At 40.4% G+C, this 24,841-nt stretch overlaps 1 protein-coding gene across 1 annotated transcript in view; it reads left to right on the plus strand.

Moving 5' to 3' along the window:
* DLEC1 (DLEC1 cilia and flagella associated protein) overlaps positions 1 to 24,841 on the plus strand; it is a 2,498,134-nt gene that overhangs the window by 2,181,287 nt on the left and 292,006 nt on the right. The window lies entirely within an intron of this gene.

Raw genomic sequence — 24,841 nt, forward strand, 5'->3', positions numbered from 1 at the left:
GGGATTTCTCTCTCTCTCTGTGCCATCATAGCCGACTGAATCTAGATGAATTAGTTAAGATAATAGTTTCTCGTACCATGTTGCCCATGCCTTCATGTAGATATTAAAGTCATTAGTGAGGAAAGAACTCTTGTTTGTAAGAGGATACATTTAACTGGAGCTTGTTTGGCTAGGATAGCATGACCATAGCACTATAATACCAGGAGTTAGACAGTGTATGGTTCCCATGTGCTTACATGGTTACCACACATCCACAAATCCTCTAACATCTCCTCTTCCGTCTGTCCCCGGGGTCTTATTAACATTTTTTTTATTGAAGTGAGCATTATATGTTTTTCATCAGATCTGAAGCAGCTTCTACTGACCCACTGACAAGAGCCTGTCCAGTTAGAGTTTGGCTAAGAATTCCTCTGCCCTATGATTCACTTATGTCTCTGATGCCCTATAGCTGTCTCATGTGTAACCCCTAAATATTTTTGTGACGTCCACTCTTCCATGTAATTTGCTTTAAGCAACAAGATATTATGTTGTAATGTTATTATGTTGAGCTAAACCAGGGCTTAATGAGAATAATAGGTATAGAATACAACCAACTAGTTTCTTAAAAAAAAAAAAAATCCCTCTCTGAAAAAAAATGTATATTCCATAATTTTTCATAATAACTTAATGCCGTTTACTTTGGCTTGCTGGTGGGATTTCTATCACTTGGGCCAGTTAGACAGTTAAAGCCTCTGACCATAATAAGAACCACAGCCATAATTAGTAGGGGACAAAGGGGTGGTTGCCCTAGGTGTAACCTGCTAGGAAGAGCAATTTGCACTGTAGTGAAGTGTGTTGAAAGGTTTTTACAAGTCGGTTGTGTGATTGCTTTTGTTGGGCTATCTGCAGTCTGTGTCATGACTGCTTAAACTATTCACTTGCACACTGTGTGTATGTGTGTCAGGAACTGTAGCAAGGAGCTACCATAATTCATGAAAGAACTGTTATGTAGAGACATAATTGATGTACAGACATAAGTGATGTTTTCTTGAAGTTTGTTGTTTTTTTCTATGTTCCTCAACTGTCTTTTTTGGTCTTCTACTATTGTTGGGGGACATACTATTTGAGGGATTGCTCAGTGTATTAATTTATTGAACTATAGCTCTGCATAATGCCATCTCCATCCACCTAAGCATTAAAGTCCAATAATACAGGTCAAATTGCCCTATGATTTGAGGCAAGAGTATAATCAGGAAAAGCTAGGGTGATCTGTATTCCTCTAGATGTCGTCTGATTACTGCATAATCTCAACTGAGCCCTACTATGAATCCAGCACTTCTATGTCATTTGTGTTACTGACCCAGATTGGTAACCTTTTTTCTTTTTCATTTATGCATTTAACCAGGTAAGCCCACCAGACAAATGTCCCTTTTCAGGGCCAAACCAAGAGCACACTGTCTGATTAAGTGGCTTGTATGAGTCTTAACAAAGGGCCAGATTCCAAAAGACATGCTTTCAGTGTAAGTATGTCAGTTATTCCAAGGGCAAGTCTTCTGCAATTAGGACCAATAGGCAAACAGAGGTGGAAGGGATCAAGCCCTGATCCCTTAGCTACAGTAACTGGCTTATCAGTTCAGAGCCTTAATCATCTGCACTATCTGCCAGACTTTTACGTTAAGAGTGCAAGGAAGAGGCTGTCAACTTGTATCTTAGTTTGCCTGATTTTACATGCCAGGGATCCAGTATGCTTTTTGGAATAAGATTATATATTAGCATTGTGTTTTCTTTTAAAAGTTGTCAAACATCTGTCTTCTCTACCCAGGGTTTTTAAACTCATTTGTTTTATATTTCTGTAACGTATAATCGTTTATGCTGATTGGGATATGTGCAGTTAGGGAAGAGACACATGATGAGCCCCTCACATAATTTTAATTTATTTATTATTATGTATTATTATTTGTTAAAGAATAAGTGGTCTGAAGTATGGATCCTTTACAGACACCTTCTGGGCCACAAGGGCAAGGCTAAATACAATATCTAGATATGCAGGATTAAAAGTAGCCAATCAAGCAGAATGTTTTTTGGAAGTGATAGGTGACAGCAGAAAACCCAAGCAAACTCCACACAGACAGTGACTGAATGCCAGGACTAAACCCCAAAACTGTGAGGCAGAGATCTTACTACTGAGCCATCATTCTGTCCACATCAAAGCTAACTGCCATTCCATTATACCCAAAATGAACCTGCCCTAATAATCTCTTTCATGTTTTGATGGAACATTGCAGTAATATTAGGCCTTCATACACAAATACAGCTACATACTTAACTTTGTACTTTAATAAAAAAACAACAGGCCACAGACCAAAGGAAGAAAACTTTAATATAACCTCCAGTGCCTCAGCAGAATGCCTTCAAGGAGTAAGAAACCATCAATAAATCCAGTGTATATTTAGCAAATCTAAAAACACATGATTAACAAATTAATTGATTAAACAATTAACAAATTATTTCCAATTGCATTCAGTATTTAAACCCAAAGGTTTATTTTTTAATTATTTGTTTTATTTTGTAGTTGTTTTTATTATTTTTTAACTGTGTAGATTGTCTATGTGCTTCCTAGGTAAGGGTTAGATAATCTCTTGTGTCACTCCAAATTCAAGAGGAGGCTTAACCTGGTGTGGTCAAAGTAAACAGTACCTCTTTGGGCTATAAGGAAATATAACTGCCTTCTTATGTTTTTTTTCCACCTCAGAGTTATAATTGTGCAATACATAAGCAGTAAACAAAAACATTGATCAATGCACACGTTCATTTGACATGACACTAGTCAAATGCAGTTCATCACATGTATCAACCGCAAACTCCATTTCTCACCATTTCTTTGTAGTAATCTAAATCAGATATAGATGTCTGCTGATATTTCCTGCTACATACTGAATATACCTCTGCACATGAATACAGATTATTGTCTATTGTCTACCCAATGCAGTATAGCTGGGCCCAACTTCCTTCTGTTGTGGTTTGTTGTATGGATAGCAACTACTGTCTCCTACTGCATTTTTTTATGTCAGTTTACTCAGTTACAACTACTGTCTGGGTTCATCTCAAAGCAAGATCCATCTTCACAATTAAACAGGCATGTGCACCTTGCTTTGCATCCTTAATACTATGAAAACAGGTACCACACAAGATTGTCACTCAGCTGCCTTAACAAGCAAAGAACCTAGTGTGCTTACTCTGACCCCCAGCACTATGCTTATAGCAGGCTCAAGTGAGTCTACTCTAACTCCCTTCCATCTATGAAGGATACTACTATATAGAGTCAGAATTAACCAGAAGTTGGTTTCTTGTCAGATGCCTTGCCCACTAAGAGGCAAATAATAATAATAACAATAATAATAATAATAATAATAATACTCATTTGTTAACCACGTAGTCCCACTGGACACACAGTCCCTTTTGAGGGGTGACCCAGTAACAATATCTGCTCAGGTGATTTGTTCACTGTATGAAATGAGGGCTGTGGGAATCAAATCCTGTACTACAGGTACTACCGCTCACAACCTTAATTCTATGCACCAACTGCCAGACATTACAGCTGACTTAGATATTTAAACACCTGTAGTAATTAATAAATATTAACTAGATGTTTCAGCATTATTAAACTTTTTGGCCTACTATTAAGTGCCATCTTTTGACAGGAGCTACCTAATGTCACCTAGTCAGTCAGACTAGCACAGTGCTGTGTCGTGCTTCTGCAATACTGATCACCTGATGTCTTAAAGAGACCCTCTGTGATGGACTCTGCATGCACTGGATAAACTGACAAAAATCTGTTCTGATTACCACACCTTATCCCCACCTCTAACAAGAGCTACGGTTACAGACTCTTAAAACAGAGCTAAATGGCTATCATTACAGAGAAACTGCAAGACGTAATTAAGCTAATCACAGTTTTTGGTATTTATTATTAAGTACAAACAGGCAACCAGTAAATTCAGTACTGGACAAGGAGAAAGACTCCATTTGATTTCCTATGTGATCCATAACTCTCAAACTCTTAGCCCAAGAAATCTGGACAAAGCCTGGCCTAATGGGGGGGACAAAGGCTAAAAAATAGGGACAGATTCTAAATGTTGCTCTTATAATCTTAGAAAGTAGCTCGAATAACAGAGTTTGTGTTAAAATGAAATGCATTTTCTAAAGGATATGAAGTCTAAAACTCAAATGTATGACTTTATTTAGTGATTTCATTCCTCTCATTATCCCAGTGATTTGCCAGAAAACCACAGATTTTATTAGGGACAGACCAAAGTTTTGATGCAGAAATCTGGAGAGTTGAGAGGTATGATGTCATCCAATGTAAGTAGCAGCTTTGTGACTTTCTGTAGAAACTCATTCTTCATTTCTTATTTCTTGATTCTTCTTTTGTGATTGGTGACACAGCCCTCTTGCATTACACTTTTGTCCTCATGCTTGGCTAACGGGCCTTTAATTACTTTCTGCTGACTTAATATCAATGCCTAAACCTGAACAGTACCTTCATGTCATAATTGTTTTGGTGAAGTAGAAGTAAGTGAGGTGCTAATAATAAAGTATCAGTTATGCTTGGATGGCTATGTGACCATCACTTGCTTGTGATCCTTTCTTATCAATTTATTGAATAATTTACTGAGCCCCATGCAAAATTCACTTGCAGTCAAGTGATGAGCCATGTTTTGTCTTGCTAACTAACCACCATTATTGGAAGTCCCACATTAACTCAACTTTATTATCACACAAGCAGACACAAACAAAACATGCTCTCATGCAACAGATGCATGGGTAAACTAACAGTCACTCACACACACACACACACATACACACACACACACACACACACACACACACACACACACACACACACACACACACATGCCCAAGTGTCTGTCTGCATTACTTACAAAAGTCACAACAGGAAGTATAGTTACTTCTCACACTACGTGTTCTCCATACATCGACAATCAATTTTTCCCAATTTTGCACATGGGTTCAGGGTGTCACTTCAACAGTGGGAATCATCTACAGCCAAGGTGAGAAACAAAAGGTATAAGAAATGAAAGAGAGGTCAAACTACAACTTTGAAAACTGAAATAAACAAGCTAGACAAATTAAGCATAGTGTGAGACAAGATCAAGAAAAATTTGAAGAAAATTAATATAAAGACATTGAGCATAATAGGAAACTTTTTTATAGATACATAAGATGTGGCAGGAGTAAAGACACACAAATTGATAAACTGTGTGCAGATTCTAAAATTTATTCTCAGACATAACAGATTATAGATATATTTACAAAATCTTATGCAAAAACAGTTTGGCTCCACAAAAGGTGTGATAAGTTGTCCTAGTGACATCCATGAAACCCCAAATACTGGAAACAAATTAGATTTTATTGAAAAAAGTGCGCAAACTGGATCCAAACAAAGCACCAAGAGGAGACGGAATTAGTAACAATGACCTGAGAACACTTCAGAGAGAACTTACAGTACCACTATATATATTATTCACTAGGTCATATAAATATGGGGAGATTCCTCAAGATTGTAGACATGCTCTTATTAAACCTGTCTTTAAGGGAAAGGGGAGTAGGACAAACCCAGAGTCATACAGACCCATAAGTTTACTTTCATGTTGTGGAAAAATAATGGTGATGGTAATACTGGATAAGTAATTGTCAGAACTGGATAGGTTGGGACTTTGAAAGCATATATCAGCATGCATATGTTGAAAATAAATCTATTCCCACCTATAACATGATGCTCTATAACAATATAATAACAGCTATGAATGAAAAATTGTGCTGTGATGTAATATATATAGACTTAACTTCAGTATTTGACAGGGACATACACAAAACACCGATCAATAAATTAGTACAACTAGGTATTGATGTAGTCTTGATAAGATGGATAGCCGCATAGTTTACAAATAGGACACGGTAAGTATCATACAGCAACTGAGCAGGTGAAATCCTTGGTTACAGTCAGGGTGTCCGACAGGGCTCTGTCTTAGGTCCTTACTTGTTTAGATTGTATCTTTCAGACCTAACTTTTTCATCTGAGGTGTTCTACAGTTTGTATGCAGATGACCTGAAATTGGGTAAACTGATTACACTTGTTACAGATAAAGCATGTCTGCAAAATAATGTGAATAAATTGACCATTTGGGCACAGGAGAATAACATGCTGATAAACACATTAAAAACTAAGCATATGAGATTTGGGAGACATAAGCTGAAAGGTGAATATTTAATACAGCACACAGTGAATGAAACTGTAGACTCATTTAAGGACCTGGTTATATGGGTAGATTCAGCTATGAGTTTTCTAATCATATCAACCAACTGGTTAATGATAGCTATAGAACTATAGGTTGTATAAAAAGATTTATAAAGTATAGAAAATCAAAAATAACGAAGCCATTGTTTGTTATTTGCATTAGACCCAAACTTGAGTATGGAATAATAATATGGAAACCCTATAAGAAAACAAGCATGAGTAAACTGGAAAGAGTACAGCAGAACTATACCAAGGGCATCCATGGATGTGAAAATTTATGTTATTATGAAAGACTAAAATATCTGAACTTGTACAGTGTCTCTTACAGATATCTATGAGGATATCTTATTCAGGTATATAGGGCATTTAGAGACAACTACCTCTGGGAATGTTTGGAGTTATCAAAAGGTACTAGAGAATCATCAGACAACCTTTGTAGAAGATTCTACAGAGTAGCTGATGCATGGAACAGGCTACCAACTTATATTAAAGCAAGTACTAGTTTAAATATATTTTAAGAACAGCCTGGACACTTATTATGGAAACAAGTGTTTTGGCATATTGGCACGCTAGAAGGGCATTAATACCTATGCTTGAAATATCTGTATGTATGTATTATGTAACAGCTTTTCTGTTTCATATCTAGTTCTAGCTTTTGTGTTACATGCATACACTAGTTTTGGCAGGTTGATCTTTTATACAGTTGTTTCTTGTCATACCAATTTGAGCCTATGTCACATCTTCAAAACATTTTTTTTATTGAAACCCCTGAAACATAAAAATATATCCCCAATACACCCTTAAAACCTATTAACTTAATAGTAACACACAAAATGATGTACATCTTCAAATATTGAAGTTTTACCCTCTTGATAGGAACAAATGTTCCAAACTGACAGCCACATTCACAGACTAGGGTTAATCTAAAAGGAAGGTTATCCATGCTAAGATGCATGGTACAGCCTGTTTTTCTACTAAGTGCTGTCTGGTTTTGTCTTACCTTTATTGCTCTCCCAGAGTGGGAAACATTTGAATGCTTTCAGAAAACATTATCTCCTAGCCATTGAAAGAAAAAGTATTCTGTTTTTATTGCTCTTTATCAGATTGTCTACATGGAGGCATGAGAACCAGATACAGAGTTGTTTATACAGATATTTATTTATTTGGTAGAGAAAAGCTTTATTAGAGTCAATGTTCTTTTTTATTTATTTGCTTTCTCTTAAAACTTGTTACTAGATCAAGCCATTAGCCTTAATCCAGTCATTCCCCTATGCAAGAATGAGAAAAAGCACATCAGTTTTACTTATATCATGCTCTTTTGACCAGACTTTTCTTCTTTTTCATGTTGCATTGCCTACATGTTTTAAAACTGAACAAGGAGAAAGACAAATGAAGGAATAAAAACAGCAGCATCCCCATTACACTTGGAAATAACTGAGAAAACTTTACTTTATAGCATACAAATTATACCATACATTATAAAAATACTACTGTTAAGAACAAAATTTTATTTTACTTGCAGTTAGCTCTCTCCCTCCTCTTCCCCTCTCCTAAGTGTTCTTCCAAACATTAATGACATGAAGTAGGGCATATGCTTTAGAGTCCACTACAAATTTAGCAAAGTCAAAAAAGTCGTATATTTCCAGATTTTCTTGTTCTGCCATGACTCGCTATAAGGAAAATATCTTACATTTACTTTTGTAAATCATTGTTATAGAAGGTTTCTGACATGAAAACAAAATGATTCAAAAAGGAGAAGAAAGTCTTCTTTATGCTTATCCTCCCCTGCTCCTAATTGTCAAGTTTCTTCAGAAAGCTTTCGTGTTGAAAAACAAAATAAGCCTCAGTTCTTCCTTTTGGCCTCACCAGATTTGGCTCCCATTCTTATGGTCTCATCTAATATGTCCTCCATGGACAGTGGACCCCAGTCCAGATCTCCTGTCACATCCATCAAGCCTGGCTCATCTGATCATACAAGGCCTCAAATTGACCGCATGGTTTCTCTAATTCCAATGACAAATAGACATTCCAGGTGTTCTTCTTCTGTTCAAAAATTTTGTTTTCATCTCAGAAACCCTCTACAAGAAAGATTTACAAAAGTAAATGTAAGAAATTTACTTTATAGGCTCAGCAGAGAGATCTGGATCTTTTCTCTGCTCCAATACCTGCTGTCTTTGAATTTTTATCATTTCTTTTTCAAGGTGAGGCCAGTTTCTCCACTATTAAAGTTCAACTGGCTGACATTTTGAATTTTCACGTCAGAAATAATGCTTTCCATTTGGCATCATCTAAGCTGTGTAAGGCATTTCTTAAGGGTGCCTTTGTACTTAGAACATCTGTTAAGGGGCCTATTTTTCCTAGGGATCTTACTTTAGTTTTACAGAGTCTGATACAGTCACTCATTGAACCCTCTGCAAAAGTGGACCTCAAGTTTCTTTTTGAAAAACAGTTTTTCTTGTAGTCATAACTTTGGCAAAGTGAGTCTCTGAACTCCAAGCACTGTTTTCAAAACTGCCTTACTTGATCTTCCATAAGGGTAGAGTTGTTTACATACAAATCCATCTTTCTTACCCAAAGTATATATGGATATATTATATTGTTCAAGCATAGCTTAGAAACAGCAAACTTAATCTGAGGTAAAGCAGTGATCAGGGGCATTATGGATATAGGGCGCAGCTCGAGAGTCAGAGCCCAGACTGCAAATAAAGTGGCCAAGTCAGATCCAAGGATCGGATCTGAGCCCATACATTGAGGAATAATAAAAATGGACAACACAGATGCATAGTTATGGTAAGTACATAACTTAAAAATTTGTTTTTTTCTGCTTTGGTCACATCAAAGAAGAAAACCTGTCCTTCTTCTTCCACTGCACCCTCACCTGCTATCTCATCCTTCCAACCTGCCTCATTTGGACATCCAGTTCTCAGATTAACTGCTTGGTTTCTGTATTTCCAGTGATGGCCACCAGGAACCCTACTCTCCCACCACAAGTTATACAATTAATTACAGCCTCCCAGAAACCTTTGACCAGAAAAAATGTACAGAGGCAAATGGCTTATGTTTTCACTTTCAGAAAATAAATATCATATTGATCACATCTTAGCCATCATATCTGAAACACTGACTTCTTTGACAGAACTCTTTCAATCAGGGGCCAATTACTCATTCATCATTCATTGAGATGCAGTTTTTCATTCTACCAAGGGTTTACATCATTATCCTTAGCCTTCCACAAGTTCTGAAAAGCATTTATGGGAAATGTGTTTCATTCCAGGCCATCTCTAATTTGTCCTTTCCCTCCATGAGACTAGAATTTTGTTCTAGGAAAAACTCACTCATTTCCTGTTCAAACCCACCAGCTCAGCTGGTTCAAAACTCCTGTCCTGGAAAACTCTTTTTATGGTAGCTATTACCTCTGCTACATGAATTTTGAGTTATAAATCCCGTCATTCAAATTTCCTTACATTGTATTTCATAAAGGTAGAATATACCTTTAAACTAACACATCTTGTCTATCCAAAGTTGCAACACAGTCTAATTGCAACCATTCCCTCTATTTACATGTTTTTTCCAAATTATTCTAAAAAGGTGATTACAAACTGCACTGTTTGGATGTGCACAGACAACTCAGGTTCTGTCTGCAGAGTACAAGGGAATTCAGAAAAGATGATCAGTTATTTGTTTCACTTTCCAAACTGAAGAATGGTCAGAAAATGACTAAATTAACACTCTCAATACAGTTATCTGACTGAATCAAGTTTTGCTTTTCTTCTAGTGACAATCCCCTTCTTCTTCTTCTTCTTCTTTTGGCTGCTCCTGTTAGGGGTCGCCACAGCGAATTATCTGTTTTCCATTTCTTCCTGTCCTCTGCATCTTGCTCTGTCACACCAACCACCTGCATGTCCTCTCTCACCACATCCATAACCCTTATCTTAGGCCTTCCTCTTTTCCTGTTACCTGGTAGCTTCATCCTTAGCATCTTTTTCCCAATATACTCTGCATCCCTCCTCAGCACATGTCCAAACCAACGTAATCCTGCCGCTCTGGTTTTGTCTCCAAACCCTCCAACCTGGCTGACCCTCTAATATACTTATTCCTAATCCTGTCCACCCTCATCACACCCAGTGCAAATCTTAATATCTTTAAGTCTGCCACGTCCAGCTCTGACTCCTGCCTTTTTGTCAATGCCATTGTCTCCAACCCATAAAACATAGCTGGTCTCACTACCCTCTTGTAGACCTTCCCTTTTACTCTTACTGGTACTTGTTTGTCACAAATCACTCCTGACACTCTTCTCCACCCACTCCATCCTGCCTGTACTCTCTTCTTTACCTCTCTTCCACACTCGCCATTACTATGTACTGTTGATCCCAAGTATTTAAATTCACCCACTTTCACCACCTCTACTCCCTGCATCCTCACCATTCCTCTATCCTCCCTCTCATTCACACACATATATTCTGTCTTAGTCCTGCTAACCTTCATTCCTCTTCTCTGTAGAACATATCTCCACCTCTCCAGGGTCTCCTCCACCTGTTCCCTACTCTCACTACAGATCACAATGTCATCTGCAAACATCATAGTCCACAGGGACTCCTGTCTGATCTCGTCTGTCAACCTGTCCACCACCACTGCAAATAAGAAAGGGCTCAGAGCTGATCCTTAATGTAATCCCACCTCCACCTTAAACGCATCCATCACTCCGACCACAGATCTCACCATTGTCACACTACCCTCATACATATCCTGTACCACTCTTACATACTTCTCTGACACTCCCGACTTCCTCATACAATACCACAACTCCTCTCTAGGTACTCTGTCATATGCTTTCTCTAAGTCCACAAAGTCACAATGCAACTCCTTCTGACCTTCTCTGTACTTCTCCGTCAACACTCTCAGAGCAAACATCACATCTGTAGTGCTCTTTCCTGGCATGAAACCATACTGCTGATCACTAATCATCACCTCCCTTCTTAACCTAGCTTCCACTACTTTTTCCCATAACTCCATCCTGTGACTGATCAATTTAATCCCTCTGTAGTTACTACAGCTCTGCACAACACCCTTATTCTTAAAAATCGGTACCAAAACATGTTTTCTCCATTCCTCAGGCATCCTCTCACTTTCCAAGATTTAATTAAACAAGCTAGTTAAAAACTCCACTGCCATTTCACTGAAACACCTCCATGCTTCCACAGGTATGTCATCCAAACCAACAGCCTTTCCATTCTTCATCCTCTTCATGGCTGTCCTTAGTTCCTGCTTGCTAATTCATTTCACTTCCTGATTCACTATCACAACATCATCCAACCTTCTCTCTCTCGCATTCTCTTCATTCATCAGCCCCTCAAAGTACTCTTTCCATCTGCTCAACACACTCTCCTCTCTTGTGAGTACATTTCCCTCATTATCCTTTATCACCCTTATCTGCTGCACATCTTTACTAGCTCGGTCCCTCTGTCTAGCCAATTGGTACAGGTCCTTTTCTCCCTCCTTAGTGTCCAGCCTTTCATACAACTCTTCATACACCTTATCCTTAGCTTTCGCCACCTCCCTCTTTGCCATGCACCTCATCTCCTTATACTCCTGTCTACTTTCTTCATCTCTCTGACAATCCCACTTCTTCTTCGCCAACTTCTTTCTCTGTATACTCTCCTGTACTTCTTCATTCCACCACCAGGTCTCCTTGCCCTCCTTCCTCTTTCTAGATGTCACACCAAGCACCTTTCTAGCCATCTCCCTTACTAGCTCTGCTGTAGTTACCCAGCTATTCGGTAACTCTTCACTGCCACCCAGTGCCTGTCTTAACTCTTCCCTGAACTCCACCTCACAATTATTCTTTTTCATTTTCCACCATTTGATCCTTGGTGCTGCCCTCACACTCCTCCTCCTCTTCTTGATCAACAATGTCATCCTACAAACCACCATCATATGCTGCCTAACTACACTTTCCCTACCTTCCAAAAATCATACACTGTCAGGGCTCATGCTACCATTATATCAGCAGCTTTGCTCAAAAACCTTCCTTTGGATTATATTTGTGCATCTCCCATGTGGTATACCTTACTTACTTTTGCCAAACATTACAGTCTAGACATTTTATCAAGGTTTAGAACCTCATCCAGTGTCCAGACAGACCCAATTTAAAACATTAGCTATGTGCTTACCAGAATGTTAGATGTATTGATCTCTGTACATTTACTGGAAGCACCCACCCACCAATTCCACTCCAAATTACCCCATACAGAGGAAGGTAGAGTAACACCAGGGGCCTTTAAATTGGCTCTTTATTCTTGGTTGCTGAATTGTCCGTGTTGTTATAGGCATATTTCCTTTGCTATAGTTATTACTTGCTATTTTGATGACCTATTTCACTCAGTTTGGAGAATTAGCTAAGAGTGAAGCATTATAGGACAGAGGAGGAGCTTGAGCTAATCAGAGTTTTCATTGTTACCTTGAAGATGAGACACTTTCAGTGACCAGTCCATCAGTTTTGATGTACAGAGATGAGCTAAATCTAGAATTCTTGTAAGTACATAACTTATGTTTCTGTCTTCTCATGGAACTAGCCAGGGAGTCATTGCCAGACTCTTCCTCTTTTAGTGGATTTATTTACTCAGGACAAGATGTCACTGACTCATCCCAATCTATAGACCCTGAATCTCACAGCATGGATGACAGGATTTCAGTTCTTTTCAGGCATCACTTTTGTCAAGATGTGCTGCAAATTGTTAAATGCTAGAAAACCTAACATCAGAAAGTCTTATCAAAACAGAACACAGACCCCAGTACAGCATGGGCACCCCTGGTCCATTAGTTTCACTGTGAATTGCTTAAATCTGACTTATTCTACACTTCTATCAAGGTGCATCTTTCAGCTGATCTGCTTGTTTGCCATTGAATAACTCTAATCAGGCCAAACTGTTTGTTCCGCACTAAACTTCCAGAGAAAATAGTGTCCCCTCCTTGAGACTTGACCTATGCATTAGAAAATTGAACTCTTCTTCCTTTTGAGATAGTTACTAATTCTTCGTTGAAGTTATTGACCTGGAAGATGGTTTTGCTACAGCCTTAACCTCAGGTAGAAGAATTTTTGAGTTACAAGACCTTTTGTGCATTCTTCCTTTCTTGTTTTTTTTCATAAAGATAGAGAAGGGCTTCGAGCCAGTCCTTCTTTCATGCCTAAAGTGGTTTCTGAATTTAGTCTTAATCAGACTATCCAGCTCTCTAATTAGGATCATAGGTATTTAATAGACTGTTGATCCACCAGGATCTTTACAAGACTAAGGATGCATTTACATGAAATTTTAGTCCTTGTATTTAAGGATGAATAACTCAGAGACGGGCAGAACATTTACATGTTACCTCTATCCATGAGGGATACCTGTACTAAACCAGAGGTGAATTTGTGGTTACCCAGCCATTTGTCTAGATTACATATGAATAGAGTAAGAGAAGCACTTTGTTTTATGTGGACAGGAAGGCAGTTATAAAGAAGTGGTGTTATATATGTCTGTCTCGCCAATATTTTCTACTTATATTGCAAAAGAGATTAAGATATCTTGAGTGAGTGTTTATGCCATATTTGGACTTGCAGATGTGTAGTAGGTCTGAAAGGATCAGGTCTGCTGAGGCTCTGTACATGATGCAGAGATCACTGCTGAGCAGCCTGTATGATAACAAGAAGAGGGACAAGGCTTTGAGGTGGCTTTTATAATTAAGGCCCTTTATTTTCTTGGTAAGAAAGTGTTGGGGTTGTTCCAGTTGTGTCAAGTGTTTGGACATGTATATAGTGAAGGGAACATTATACTCAGTGATCGGTCTGATAATGCCAAATGCAGTAGAATGATCACATCCTGGACCTGAACACAATACCCTTACTAATAAAATGTGCAATGAAAAAGGACTTTATTACAATAGCAGATACATGGTCATGGATGAGCAATTTATTGTGTACACACATTCCCAGGTTCCTAACTACTAGATCAGTTTTTATGGGTCTGCTGTTGAAGTAATAGTTACAGGAGAGGCATACTTGCTAAATGATACTATAATACATGTTTTTGCATTTAGTTTTAGTTCATGGTTTTGGCACCAGCTATTTGTTTGTTTAGGGCCATCTTGGAGGATCTTGGTGTCCTCTGGAGAGTTTATGATGACACTAAATTTACAACCATCTGCAAACTTGGTCAGCCATACCCCTTTACATTAGCTTTGACCCCTGAAAACTAAATGCCAAAGATAAGTGGCCCAAAAACTGAACCTTGAGGGTGTACCACTAATGAAAGGTCTTTTGGAGGTGCTAGAGCCACCCACCCTAATTGGAAGCTGGTTTCTTATCCAATGAGTTACACAAGGGATAACATTTAGCTGGGAGAGTTCACCGATTCCTGAGTGTGGGATGGAGTTGATTACCTTTGTAAGGTTTAGATATACCATGTGTACTGATTTTCTCTCATCCATTGCTTCAGTAATCTTCTCAAAGAAGTCAACCTAGGTTAAGTAGGCATTATCTGCACTTGACAAAACTAAACTGACTTAGGTCAAAAGTTTGTAATGATCCTTTCCATAGCCTTACAGATGAGGCTTGTCAGGCTTATGGGTCGATAATTACCTGTGTCCATTGACATCCCACCTTTGTGAAGGGGGGTGACTGTTGCTGTCCTCCATTCATCCAGCACAAAGCCTTTTTGAAGGCTGATATTGAATAGCTTCTGTAAGAGGCTTAACGGTTCCTATTTTAGGCTAGCCAGTAGGCATCCTGGTATGTTATCCAGCCCCCTAGAAGCAGTTTCCTTGGCCTTAAGAGATTTGTAGGGGATGTAGTAGTGATTATGTGATCTGGGCATGTGGGGGGCAAGGCGGTTGAGATAGATGTATCCACCAGTAGACTGGCTATGTCCTCTGGAACTGAGTATGTGATATCATTTACTATTAGCTCTGCTGAGTATTGTGTCTGGGGTTTCTAACATAGTTAAAGAAGGCTTATAGGTTCATAGGTTCATAGGTAGGTACTAGGCTATCGGCCCGAAGGCATTTATAAGCCTAGCCAGAATGTGTTGGCTTTCACCGCCCCCTTAGATTAGTTCCCTGTGCCTCTGACCAGCAGACCCACTGAAGTGATCCCCGGCTTAAACCTTCTGTTTCCCATCCACTCATCAAAGTTCCTCTTGAAGAGTGTTAGCAAGGATCTCTGCCTAATGTAGATTGGAATCTTGTTCCAAAGCATGGGAAGTCTCTGGGACAGGAATCTATCCCTCCAGCACATCCTATTTATTGTTGTGATGAGGTTTAGATCCCTAGAGCGTGTGGCTCGAGGGGATATGGTTTTCTTTAGGTGGAGCATGTCCATCAATTCTGGGTTGGACATGGCCTTGTATGTCAGGCAGAGATCACCTCTGAATAGACGGCATGCAACCAAGTACAGCTGGAGTTTCTTCAGTCAAGCTGCATTGGGCATCTGAGCACTGTGATCCTATTGGTGTGGTACTTCTGTGGTCTTTCCAACTGTTGCACGTGTCTTGTAAGGTACATCCCAAATGGGGCGTTGTACTCTATGATGGGTCTAATAAATGATGAGTAGAGGGGCACAATGACCTCTTTTGATCTGGATGCGAGGGGATATGGTTTTCTTTAGGTGGAGCATGTCCATCAATTCTGGGTTGGACATGTCAGGCAGAGATCACCTCTGAGTAGGCTGCATGCAACCGAGTACAGCTGGAGTTTCTTCATTCGAGCTGCATAGGGCATCTGTTTGAGGGCAGTGATCCTCTTGGTGAGGTACTTTTGTGGTCTTTCCAACTGTTGCAGGTGTCTTGTAAGGTACATCCCAAATGGGGCGTTGTACTCATAGGTTCATAGGTTCATAGGTTCATACTAGGCTATCTGCCCTGGGGCAATTATAAGCCTAGCCCGATTTTGTTTGGCATATGCCACCCCTTGATTTGAGTATACTGTGCCCTTTTTACGGTTTAGTTTACTGTGCCTCTGTCTAATAGTGACACGGAAGTAATCCCCGGAACAAACCTACGATCCCCCATCCACTCATCAAGATTCTTCTTGAAGAGATTCAATGAGGTGCTCTGCCTGACATGAATTGGAATTCTATTCCAGAGCGAAGGGAGCCTCTGGGTTATGAATCTGTCCCTCCAGCAAGTCCTATTTATTTCTGTGCTGAGGTTCAAGTCCCTCGAGCGTGTGGCTCTAAGGGATTTAGATTTACTGAGGTGGAGCATGTCCATTAGTTCTGGATTGGACATAGCTTTATATGTCAGGCATAGATCGCTTCGAAGTAGGCGGTATACAACTGAGTAGAGCTGGAGTTTTTTTAACCGAGCAGCATATGGCATCTGTTTGAGTCCCTTGATCCTCTTGTGAGGTACTTTTGGGGTCTTTCTAATTGCTGCAGGTGTCGGGTAAGGTACATACCAAAAGGGGCATTGTATTCTATGATGGGCCTGATGAGGGATGATCTAGATGTGAATCCTTTCATGATGAGGAGGGCCATGTAGAAGGTCTTTCTAACCACTTTGGCAATGTGGTTGTCAAAGGAGAGATTGCTATCAACTTGGGTCCCCAGATCCCTAATTACTTTCTCTGTACTTAATGGTTTACCACCTATGTGGTAGTTTGTGGGCACATTGTTTTTACCAAAGGGTACGACTATACACTTTTTGGCATTTAGCTTTAGATCATGGCTCTGGCACCAGTTATCCGTCTCTGTGAGACCTTTTTGAAGGATGTTTGTGTCAGCTGGAGAGTCGATTATGGCACCCAGTTTGCAGTCATCTGCAAACTTGGTGAGCCATAGTCCTACCACGTTGGCCTGTACCTCAGAAAAGTATATACCGAACAAGAGCGGTCCCAGGACAGAACCTTGTGGGACACCACTTGTGACTGGTTTCGAGTCTGACATGGCTCCAGCAACTCTCACTCTGTGGGTTCTGTCTTTGAGCCAGTTTGCGACCCATCTTGTGACATAGGGGTTTATATTTAAGCTGGATAGCTTATCTATGATGCCCGCGTGGGGTATTGTGTCAAATGCCTTTGCTAGGTCTAGATAGGCTGTGTGGACTATCTACCCTTCATCTATGGCTTTGGTGACTGTTTCAAAGAAGTCAACCAGGTTCAAAAGGCAGGATCTGCCCTTGACAAAGCTGAATTGGGTAGGATCTAGTGTCTGTAGGTCCCCGATGTCTTTGTTTATGAGCTCCATGATGATCCTCTCCATAGCCTTGCAGACTAAGCTAATCAGGCTTATGGGGCGATAGTTTCCAGGGTCCGTGGAGGCTCCACCTTTGAGGAGTGGGACCACTGTTGCTGTATGCCATTCTGTGGGCACATATCCTGTAGTGAGGCTGAGATTGTACAGCTGTTTTATTTGAGGAATTAGTTCTTCTTGGAGTTCATGTAGGACGCAACCCGGGACGCCATCTGGTCCCATGGAAGCAGTGTTTTTTTCTTTGGAGAGGGCAGCCTTCACCTGAGCATCAGAGATGTTTGGGAGGCAGCCCCCTGCCGGGATAGACACTTGCTGTTTTGGGGGGGAGGGGGTGGAGAAGTTTGCACTGAACCTGTCTGCCAGGATATTGGCGATGTCTGTGGGTTCAGTGTATTTTTTGTCATTTAGAATCAACTCAGAACAAGTCTGGGAGCTGCATCCCAGGTTCCTAACATAACTGAAAAAAGCCTTATGATTGTCTTTAGTGTCCTGTGCAATTTTTCTCTTAAAGCTGGCCTTGAAGGATTTTATGAGGGATCGTTATTTTTTGCTAGTACTGATCAGAGATGCCTTCCCTATTAGGGATTTTGCTCTATCATGTAATATCTTCCTCCTTCTGTTGTACAGTTTATTTATGGCTGGGGTCCACCAGACTGGACGCCTGCCTTTGGATGATTGGGTCTTGGTTTTGTTTGGGATAGCTTGATCCATGCATTCCTGGAGATGTCCGTAGAATGCGTTTATATAGGATTCTGCAGTTTGGGCCATAGTTTCCACTGGCCCTGGGGCCTTGAAAGATTTCACTTCGGTTTTGAGATGTGAGAAGTTCGCTTTTGAGAAGTTTTTCACTGTGGTTTTCTGGGCTGGGGGTGGGGTCGGGATGTGGATATCCAGTGAAATTAATTTATGGTCTGATCTTACCAATGAAGGATATACTTCTCTTATGGAGCATATAGTCCCCATGTTGGTAATGATCAGGTCTAGTATGTTATCCCCTCTTGTGGGAGTGGTGACTAGTTGTTCCATAGCATTTGAGTTTATAATTTCCAGGAACCTTTGGGCTAAGGTGCTGGGGCTTGAGTAGTGCTCCCAGTCTATGTTTGGGTAGTTGAAGTCACCCAATATAATGGTGTTCGGAGAGATCTTCATGTTCTCCAATGTTTTCAGGAAAGCCGAGTGGGATTCCTGACTTTGAGAGGGTAGTCTGTAGGATGCTATAAACTGAAAAGCAGTTTTGCCCACTGTTAGTTGCACATGGATGGTCTCTGATACTTCATGCAATGCCACTAACCTGGAGGTGTGGATATCCTTGATAAATATGGAAACTCCCCCTCCTTTTGTGGTTCGGTCTGGGTTTTGGGGCCGAAAAGCATGATATGAGGTATAACCTGGTATTGCTGGGGTGCTCTCTGGAGCCTTGAACCAGGTTTCTGTCACTGCACAGATATCGATGTTCTCCATACTGAGGAGAGCTTCGAGTGCGTGCATCTTGAGGTTAAGACTTCTGGCGTTTACTTGTACCTTGTGCTGTTTATGGAGGTGGGTTTAACTTTTGAGCCTTGCCTAAAAAAGGTACGATGGGGGTGGCCAGAGCCTTTGCCAGTATCCGAAAGCCCAGTGGTGACAGGTGCAAGCCGTCCCTAGAGAAGCAACGTGGCTTGTCGAGCATATCATCCCAGGCTTATAGACACTGGATCCCCTTTGAATGACACCAAAATTTTAGCCAGTTGTTAAAATCGATCATTTTGTCTTTGTACTGTGGCATCATTCTAGGTGAGGGTAAGATGCTGCTCAAGGTCAGGGTCATACCGGCCTGGGCTGCATGATCAGAGAGCTCTTCTATGTCTCTTTTCATGTAGTCCAGGGAGGTACGTCTCAGGTCATTCACACCAGCATGTACAATGACTGAGTCATATTTGTATTTGCTTTGGAGTGACCTGAGTGCTTGTGTTATGTGGCGGATCCTAGCGCCGAACAGGCAGCTCACTGTGACCTTCTCCTTGTTCAGCCTGGTGAGTGGGACATCAGTGTGTCTGACAATAGAGTCACCTATTACAAGAGTATCGGGTGTGTTATTCAGCCTTAAGGGCTGTGGCTGCTTGGCACACTAACTTTGTGGGCTATGTGTTGTGCGTGTTTTGTTTTGGGGTGGCGTTTGCTTGGATGTCTGCTTTGGAGGTCTCTGTTGCTTAGGTAGATTTTTATTTAGAGCCTCTGAGTATGTTTTAGGGTATTTATGTGTTTGGTTCGCTGATGTGGTGGGACTATGTGATACTGGAATTGTGTTGTGTGAGGTTACCTTCTCCTCCTGACTGGTTATACCAGTTTTGAGATGAGAGAGCTCAGCCTCCAGTTTGGCTATATGGTTGCATCTCTCACATATATTTGAACCTGTTTGGAGGAGGAGAGGGTTGTCCGTGTACATGAGACAGTTGTAACATTGCCTCAAAATTCCCAGATTCACCAGCTGGGCTGGAGAGGAAACCATTGACTGACCTTTGAACATGCTTGAGTAATATAGGGAACTGAATTAAGACGGTCCAATAGGGGACAAGGTAATCATAGAGAGTATAAGAGTAAGTAGTGCTTATGGTTTAATAGTGCTAACTTGTAAGATTACTTATTTGGACCAGTGAACGGCCTTAGAATGAGAATATGGTGTTTAATTTGAGATAGAGCAGTTCTAAGGGAAAAAGTGAAGAGCAGACATTGTGGAGCCAGGAATAGTTTAAACCCAATTAGGCGGTGCTACCCGTTATTGCGCTATGCACAAAAACACGCAAAACAGGGTTTCAAGAGAGGAAGCTCAAGGAGTTTGGAATTGACCCAAAATGGCCAATAAAACTACAGTTTCAAGGCAGTAACCACTCCCACAGGGGCAGGCAGGCTGCTCAATGTTTATCACTGCCACTGATGAACAGAGAGACTTCCCTTTAGCCCAAGCAAAAAATGGCCTCCAAGAAACTTACAAACAGTTCAGAACAGCAAGCCTGTAACTGAACTTTTTTAAATCTCAGAAAAGTGGGAAAAAAGTAAGATTTTTTTGTTTTTTGTTTTTTTAAAGATAGCAGAGGTTCACAAGTATCAACAAGTTATAACAGTGCAGTAAATGACCCCACACTTGAGTGCTAGGCCAGAGACAGATAAAATGCAAGTTTTAAGAAAAAAACGATTTTAAAAATAAGTGCAAACAGGAAGTTCAGTAAACAGCTCTAGGTTGCGTTCTAAATACAGTTACCAATGCAGAAATCAAGTTTAACAATCCAGAAAATGCCCAAAGTAGGTGGCTATGCAGAAAAGCTTAGCAAAATAATCTGAAGAAAATACTTAAAATCTCAAAAGTGGCTCCTTTCTTCTCTCAGCGTTTTCTCCTCTTGGTGGAGGAGGCACAGGCCTCTATGATGGGTCTAATGAGTGATGAGTAGAGGGGCACAATGACCTCTTTTGATCTGGATATGAACCCTTTTGTGATTAGGTGGGCCACATAGAAGGATTTTCTAACCACTTGGGCAATGTGATTATCAAAGGAGAGATTACTATCTACTTGGGTCCCCAGATCCCTTATTACGTCTTCCGTATTTAGGGGACTACCACCTATGTGGTAGTTTGTTGGTTCTTTGTTTTTTCCAAAGGGGATGACTATCCACTTTTTGGCATTTACCTTGAGGCCATGATTTTGACACCAGGTATCCGTCTCAGTGAGACCCTTTTGGAGGATGCCTGTGTCAGTCGGCGAGTCAATTATAGCCCCAAGTTTGCAGTCGTCTGCGAACTTGGTCAGCCATAGTCCTCCTGTGCTTGCTTGTACCTTTGAGAAGTATATGCCGAACAGGAGGTGTCCTAGGACTGAGCCCTGGGGAACACCACTTGTAACCGGTTTAGAGTCGGACCTAGCTCCTGCAACTCTCACCATGTGGGTTCTGTCCGTGAGCCAGTTGGCAACCCATCTTGTGATGTAGGGGTTTATGTTCAGGCTGGTGAGCTTGCCTATAATACCATACTGGGGAATGGTGTCGAAGGCCTTTGCGAGGTCTAGGTAGGCTGTGTGTACCACCTTTCTCTCATCTATAGCCTTGGTAACTGTCTCAAAGAAGTACACCAGGTTTAGGAGGCATGATCTGCCCTTAACAAAGCCGAACTGGGTAGGGTCCAGTATTTGGAGTTTCCCAATGTCTCTGTTAATGAGTTCCATGATGATGCACTCCATAGCCTTGCAGACCAAGCTAGTCAGGCTTACAGGGCAATAGTTCCCGTGGTCTGTTGTGGCTCCACCTTTGTGGAGCGGAATAACCGTTGTTGTGCACCACTCTATGGGTACGTAGCCTGTGGAGAGTCTGAGTTTGAACAGTGTGTTTAGGTGAGGGGTTAGTTCGTCTTTGAGCTTGTGTAGGACGCAGCCTGGGACACCGTCCAGTCCCATCGATGCTGTGTTTTTGGCTTTGGAGTGGATCTTTGCCTAGAGGTGGCTGTTTTTATGTCATATCTAGCTTTGGGTGATTTGATCAATGTCCAAAGTTCCCTATAAAGTTTAGCAAGACAATTCTTGGCATCCTGAGTGTTACCACATTCATATTTCCATGCAGTAAGTTGTTTTCTTTTATTGTATAGCTTGTTTATATTTGGGTTCTATTAAAAGGGTTTATGTTTAAATTTGGCATTGTATTTACTTTGTAGTGGGATATTTACACCTATGCAGCTATTCACATGTGCATAGAATTTGACTACAAGGGTGTCTGCTTATGCTGTGGAATCATTAGGTTGTGTGTGGGGGGATGTTGAATTTAGCTAGGTCATCACTCAGTTTTAGTAGATTAGCCTTAACAGAAGTCTATGAATTCAGAGGTATTGTAGCATGCTTCCGACTTCAGTCTTATGGTGAATGACACTGTCTTATGGTCCAGATGAACTTAGGGGGAACTTACAATTGGTAGAGAACAGAGCTGTCCCATACTGGGAAAGACCAAGTCCAGGATATTGTCACCCCCTTGTTGACATGTGGACTAAATGGTCCAAAGAGTTTGTATTTACGAAGTCCAGAAATCTCTGGGCATATATACTTACTTTCCAAATTCTCAAAACAAGGGAGAAAGAATTCTTCCCTCATTAGATGTTCATAGACAGCTCACATTTTACTTAGAAAAGACAAAAGATCTGAGAAAATCCTTACCAACTGTGTCTTTTGTTCTAAAGAAAACAAGCTTACAAGTGTATAAACAAACTATATCCAAATATATCTGCAATGTTTTTCTCTTCTGTTATACAAATCATGATAAGCAGGCTCACTCTATCAGAGCAGTAGCTACTTCAGAAGCTTTCATCCAAGGAGTAGACAAAAAAGCTTTTTCTGAATGCATACAGTGAGTTCTCAGTCCACACCTTTTCTAAACACTGCAAACTGAATGCTCAGTTGAGAGGAAGAATTAGATTTGCACCCTAATAGAGAAATACCCCCCCCCCCTTCCACCTTTCAATCTGATTAAACTCTTGAAGTTCTCCAAAATGTTAGGAATACTGCAAAGGTGATCTAATGTAGAACTTAGTACATCTGTCTAGGTAACTTACCATAACAGTAGATGTCACTCCCTCTATCCCCTCTTGGGATGTGCATTTCAACTTTTATCTTGTGACTGGGGTGGAATATTCCTTAAATTATTTTCTTCCCCATACTAAATCTTCTTGTGTTCCCAAAATTCATCCTGTCTTTAATATTTTTATTTGATGGTTCTGACCTTTCTGCTGTGTTACTTATTCTTTATCAGGGCAAAAAGTTCTGCAAATGGCAGAGATGTCCATACTTCTTATACCAGCACAGTTGTGCTTGTCTAGGGTCAGCAGCTCATGGGAGATGTCCATATCTCTTATACCACCGCAGTGGTGCTTGTCTAGGGTCAACAGCTCATGGGAGGTGTGCATACCTCTTATTCCAGCACAGTGGTGCTTGTCTAGGGTCAACAGCTCATGAGAGAAGTACATACCTCATATACCAGCACAGTGGTGCTTGTCTAGGGTCAACAGCTCATGGGAGAAGGATTCTGAGGTTTAGAAAGCTGGCTGGGTAGATGGGGCCTTTATGAGGAAAGTCCCATATGGTAAGAATACTGCAACTGTTATCTGTCTGAACATCTACCATTTGGTAAGTTACATACAAAGTTGTACATAACAAGCACCAAGTACACAGAAACAGCAGTAGTACACCATGTAGGGGAATGTACTGTGCTGGGCCACTCTGTAACTCAGCATTGCAGAATGTGTTTTGGAAACTGCATGTATGCCCACTGGGGATGACTAATAGAGGGTAAATAATCTGCAATGGGCTGCAAACTATTTATGCTCAGTTACCCAATTTTTTGACCTGCAATCCACCATATTCATGCTCCAAAGCATACTGTTCAGTATCACGCCTTCTGCTAGATTGCCCTACACAAAAATAATCATCCCTGTGCTATTGATCTTACTCCATCAGCAATTTGTAACATTTAAAAACATAAGTTTTTTTTTTTTTGCTTACATGATGCACTGTCTTCATAAAATAAAAGTAGAGAGCTAGGCTACTTAATTTCCTTTTAATTTTCAAGTGAAATTAAGCAGTGTTTTTTGTAGAGAGACCTTTAAAGACATACTAAGTATGGCAAAGAAGGCATGATGAAAGAAAATGCACTGCATGCTCTGATATTTTTTTTTATTTACATGCTTTGCTTTTTTAAACTATAATCAGTAAAACTGTTTTACCACTGCATGCCTTTCATTCTCTGTTTTCATGTTTTGCATATTTGGTGTATAACATTAAAAATCTCAATATTCAAACCAGCTCCATGGTGGAATGATGCCCTGACTATGAATAATCCAAATTTGATTAGCAGACAGGATTGTGGAGAATCTGGCTGGGGAGAGATGGGAATAAGCAACTGAGCTCAACTCTCCCATGCTATGGGAGGGTGTCATTTTTTTTCTACAACAAGAAAACTTGCTTTAGAAGGTCCAGTAGTTCACTGTTTCACGCAGGGGATTCAGTGGCATTAAACTGACAAAATATGTATGCAATCCAGCTGAAATTTAGAGATTTGCAGTAGCATATACTTACAGTAGCTCAGTGTGTAGTCAGGCACTGAATTATACCTGAGTTAGCAGGAAGGGCTCTAGCAAGCATTAGGCTATCACTTAACTTACTAACCCCCATAGAAAGTTGTTTGCTCTTTCTTAACTGTATTATTCCTAGTGTCTTTGGGTGGCAGGAGTGGGACAAATTAATGGACCTGTTGTGGACACTACTTGATGGTTGGAGAAGATGGATGATAAAAATGCTACTAAAAATTCTGGAA

The sequence above is a fragment of the Protopterus annectens genome, chromosome 3.part1, assembly GCF_019279795.1.
Source record: "Protopterus annectens isolate FY-2018-M chromosome 3.part1, PAN1.0, whole genome shotgun sequence".
In the NCBI taxonomy this organism is placed as follows: domain Eukaryota; kingdom Metazoa; phylum Chordata; order Ceratodontiformes; family Protopteridae; genus Protopterus; species Protopterus annectens.